General features: G+C 38.6%; 1 protein-coding gene across 1 annotated transcript in view; it reads left to right on the top strand.

Annotated features, from left to right (window-relative positions):
* The first annotated feature begins 3717 nt into the window (after positions 1-3717).
* LOC124002496 (ras and Rab interactor 2-like) overlaps positions 3718-5000 on the top strand; it is a 196353-nt gene continuing 195070 nt past the window's right edge. The window contains 1 exon segment of the mRNA XM_046309928.1: positions 3718-3883. The gene's annotated coding sequence lies outside the window, so the exon portion shown is untranslated.

Here is a 5000-nt window from a genome sequence, read left to right as displayed (position 1 = left end):
CTTCATGAAGTAGTCAACTGGAATGCATTACAATTAACAGGTGTGCCTTGTTAAAAGTTAATTTGTGGAATTTCTTTCCTTCCTAATGTGTTTGAGCCAATCAATTGTGTTGTGACAAGGTAGTGGTGGTATACAGAGATAGCCTTATTTGGTAAAAGACTAAGTCCATATTATGGCAAGAACAGCTCAAATAAGCAAAGAGAAACAACAGTCCATCATGACTTTAAGACAAAGGTCAGTCAATCCGGAAAATTTCAAGAACTTTGAAAGTTTCTTCAAGTGCAGTCGCAAAAACTGTCAAGCGCTATGATGAAACTGGCTCTCAAGAGGACCGCAACAGGAAAGGAAGACACAGAGTTTCCTCTGCTGCAGAGGATAAATTCATTAGAGTTACCAGCCTCAGAAATTGCAGCCCAAATAAATGCTTCACAGAGTTCAAGTAACAGACACGTCTCAACATCAACTGTTCAGGGAAGACTGCATGAATCAGGCCTTCATGGTCGAATTGCTGCAATGAAACAACTACTTAAGGACACCAATAAGAAGAAGAGACTTGCTTGGGCCAACAATCACAAGCAATGGACATCAGACTGGTGGAAATCTGTCCTTTGGTCTGATGAGTCCAAATTTGAGATTTTTGGTTCCAACTGCCGTGTCTTTGTGAGACGCAGAATAGGTGAACGAATGATCTCTGCATGTGTGGTTCCTACCTTGAAGCATGGAGGAGGAGGTGAGGGGGTGCTTTACTGGTGACACTGTCTGTGATTTATTTAGAATTCAAGGCACACTTAACCAGCAAGGCTACCACAGCATTCTGCAGTGATACACCATCCCATCTGGTTTACCCTTAGTGGGACTATCATTTGTTTTTCAACAGAACAATGACCGAAAACCCACCTGCAGGATGTGTAAGGGCTATTTGATCAAGAAGGAGAGTGATGGAGTGCTGCCTCAGATGACCTGTCCTCCACAATCACCCGACCTCAATCCAATTGAGATGGCTTGGGATGAGTTGGACCGCAGAGTGAAGGAAAAGCAGCCAACAAGTGCTCAGCATATGTGGGAACTCCTTCAAGACTGTTGGAAAAGCATTCCTCAAGAAGCTGGTTGAGAGAATGCCAAGCGTGTGCAAAGCCATCATCAAGGCAAAGGGTGGCTACTTTGAAGAATCAAAATATATTTTGATTTGTTTATCACTTTTTTGGTTGCCACATGATTCCATATGTGTTATCTGATAGTTTTGATATCTTCACTATTATTCTACAGTGTAGAAAATAGTGAAAATAAAGAAACTGAGTAGGTCATGTCCAACCTTTTGACTGGTACTGTATATTTTTCCTAATTTATCCCAAAATGATTGTAAATAAGGGATATCCCTGGAGTTGAAATCCAGCACCGTCACTTTATTGAACAGAGATACGCTATATGATATGTTTCTGTTGTACAGCATCTAGTTGTATGTAACTGTAACTACTGCACTTTAGGACCCTTTTAGGCTATAGAATCTTGTACAATAGCAGAATACCTTCTACGCAATAGTAGAATATGTTATACCCAGTTCGAGTACAACAAGGAAAATACGTATTTTTTTAGAATAGTAGGTGATGTAAGAAAGTACACTGTCGAGCTAAAGCTGGATTGAAGTGTGTATGTGTATGTGTGTTTGTGTGGTCTGTGTGTGTGTGTCTGCACCACGCATGCGTGCAAGTATGTTTTTGTGTGTGTTTGTGGGTGGGGGGGGGGGGGACCATGGAAATCTTGTTAATGAGCAGAGACATAATCATGATTGATTTATTTATGGATTGATTTATTCACAGATCATGTCTGCTCTATCGGTATCAGAAAATCATGTGGATCCAGTTGTAAATGGAATGCTTTATGTTCTTCTTTCTATGTTATTGAGATTCTGTGTACCAATTATATAATCAAAAAATACTGGAAACCTGACTATGTTGTTTATATTTAAGAATATAGAACTTTATCATTTATAAGTTTTGTATAGTTCTTATTTCAAATATAGTATATATTGCAGCATTTGAATATTGTAAAAATGAACAGTTTGGCAGATGCAGGACATGGTACATTAACTAGCCACCAGAGGGCATTCAAGTAAGTTTCATTTGGGAGTCATTGAATTACATTTGATATCTCTTAGGAATAACGGTGTCAATTTCTACAGTTTCTAGCAAGCAAACCTTTTGCACTCGCACAACACATGTATTCTCAAAACAGTCATTGTTCAACTCTTGTAATATCCCAGGCCCCGTGTTCACAGAGTCTCAGAGTAGAAGTGCTAATCTATGATCAGGTCCCAGCTGTCCAAATAATCCTATTCATTATGAACTAACAGACCCACCTGATCCTAGATCAGCACCCATACTCTGAAACATTTTGTGAATACAGGTTCAGGTATTCAAACCAACAACAATTGTGGATGTGTTGATGTATTTGAGCCAAAACAGTAACATATATTGTCAACAACAGCATTGTCACTTTGTATCAGTGCTTTGTATCCACAGCATGTGTTCAAACCAAAAGTGGAGATGTGCTAACTGGGACTATGGCTTACTTTAATGAGGATTGCCAGGGTTACCAGGTTAAAGGACCAGTCCATCTATCTTTTTGATGCTTTGTAGCCACATGAATGGTCCTCAGACTCAGTGTGTTGTGTAAGTATTTGTACATTTTCAATTAGGGGCAGTAAAACAATAAGATTATTGATTTTGCCACATAGAAAACAGTTTGGGCACTTTTAAGTGAATGGAAGAGGAATTTTCTGTTAGTCTGCATGTCTCTTCATAATAAGTCTGGATTATTTCCATGTGTACATTTGAATTAAGGTATTTCGTGATCAAAAGGCACTGTTTTGATTCTGTTATTATACTGGTCATATCAAAAGGGAATATAGGCTATTATAAACAATGTTTAAATAACTTATGACGAGCATATTTATTTTACAAAGAAATACAGTATTTAGAATGTAGGTCTACTTCCCTAATTGGTTTCAACAAGAACCGATGTCATTTTACAGTCAAGTCTTTGGAATTGTTTGTAAATCCTCATTTTCTTTCCTGAGGGCCTCTGATTAATGTAGCCTCTCGTAGTACTCTGTGTTTAGGAGGGATTCGGTCATATTTTGCTCCCAGGGGCCTTCTTGCAATAAACAGATTTACATACAGTATAATAGTTTCTAGATTGTTGTTATTGTGATTATGTATTTGTTATTTAAGCTTTATTTATCCAGGAAAGAAGACCTCTTTTACACCTGACAAGTGTCCATTGGAAAGTCAGCAGGATGAGAAGACCACCAAAGGAAGGGATTCACGTGGACAAAGGTTGAATAAGGTTTATGGACATAAGGTAGCTGAGTTATAAATTGTAGTGATTGTTGTATTTGGCACAGTAGGCTACTTTTGATTGAAAGTCTTTGGGGGTGTTTGTTTTAGCATCTTACACCAACGTCCTGCAGATGTTCTAATCTCCCACTATATTGAAAAATGAATCAGTCTAAACAACTGTGGAATAAGTGTATGTTTATAGGCCTACAGTACATGAAGAATAAAAGTCGGTCTGTGAAAAGTCGTCCAACATCCCCATCAGCGCATGAAGACGTTCCAGAACTGGTCATGTGATCTAGAGGTTAGCACTCGCTCGAGCCTTGTACTCGCGCTGCAGTGTTTTTACCGGGAGAGGGTTGAGCCTGAGCGATCTGAACTGAACTGAGTTCAGTGCAATGGAGACGTTTTGGCAAGAATGAAACTATACAATACGATGCAAAACTATATGAAACAAAAGTCAAACTTGATGAGTTCGCGTTGCACCACGCATAGCCCACTTGGAATTGTGTGGTTTCTGCCACAAGGAGACTGGACTTTGTCTTTAGGTAAGCACTTTACGCCGTCTTTACCCATAAGTGTTTACAAACATTGGTTGCTTACAAATGCAGTTGTAACAATATTGTCGTTATGGCCAATTGAGGTATGAACTGTAAACGTATGATTACTTGTTATTTTGATATTGTCATAAATACAGATTTTAGTTTACTTAAAAATATATAGTTTATCGGCGACTTGATATTTCTGGTTGAATAAAGTCTAACAACATAATGCACGTTAAAGGGGCAATCAGCTGTTGCTACATCCAATTTTGGACTTCAATTACTGATATGTACCCATTGATACTTGAAGAATATACTTGTAAATGCCTCATGAGCTGTCATAAATCAGAACCCCAAATATACGCTTGTTTTACACCAATGTTTGTAAACAAAGTCACAAGTAAACAAAAACTATACAGCCTAAAAACATGGTTACAACTATAATATTGAATCATGAATGGTCAGTCCTTGCATCCATAGCTCTGTCTATAAATTTGAGAGTGATTGCATTTCTCCAGCCCCATCCCTCAGCTTTTTACCAAAACAGGGGCGTGGATCTCCTTTGTTATGATTTCGACTTCTGATTGCCGCTTTAAATAGTGTTAAAATGTATGCAACCCATATAGACATAACCTTTCCACTCAGTGGTACGCAAGTCTGGATGTGACTTTCTATGAGGGGCCTGTATGTAGTATCAAGTCAGACTTACTTGGAAAGTCCAAAGTGAAGGATAATTCAGATTAATTCATTTGTTCACATCAAGCAGCAACACATCTCTTATTTTAATGCTTTTCCAGTCTAAGAGTAATAACACTTGCACTCATTTCTCCAGGCACAGATAAGAATTCTTCCTGTCCAATGTGCTGTATTTGACTAGGTCTTATCTATAGATTTAACTCTACTTCTGAGTACAGTACACTTAGCCAACTTTAGTCATTCAGGGGTTTGCTACTTGTTTGGCCAAGAGATTTGGAACAAGTTCAAAAGAAGCAGGAATATGTCTGGAACAGACATCGAAAAGGGGATTTCAGACCATTTATTAGCCTGCTACGGTCATGTGTAGCTACTCTGGTGTAGCTACTCTGACCGCGTTTGACCTGACCTGGTTCAGTTTGATGTGTTC

Source organism: Oncorhynchus gorbuscha, linkage group LG18 (assembly GCF_021184085.1).
Source record: "Oncorhynchus gorbuscha isolate QuinsamMale2020 ecotype Even-year linkage group LG18, OgorEven_v1.0, whole genome shotgun sequence".
Lineage (NCBI taxonomy): Eukaryota > Metazoa > Chordata > Actinopteri > Salmoniformes > Salmonidae > Oncorhynchus > Oncorhynchus gorbuscha.
Note: the sequence above shows the minus strand (reverse complement) of the source record. Positions and strands in the feature narration are given on the sequence as shown.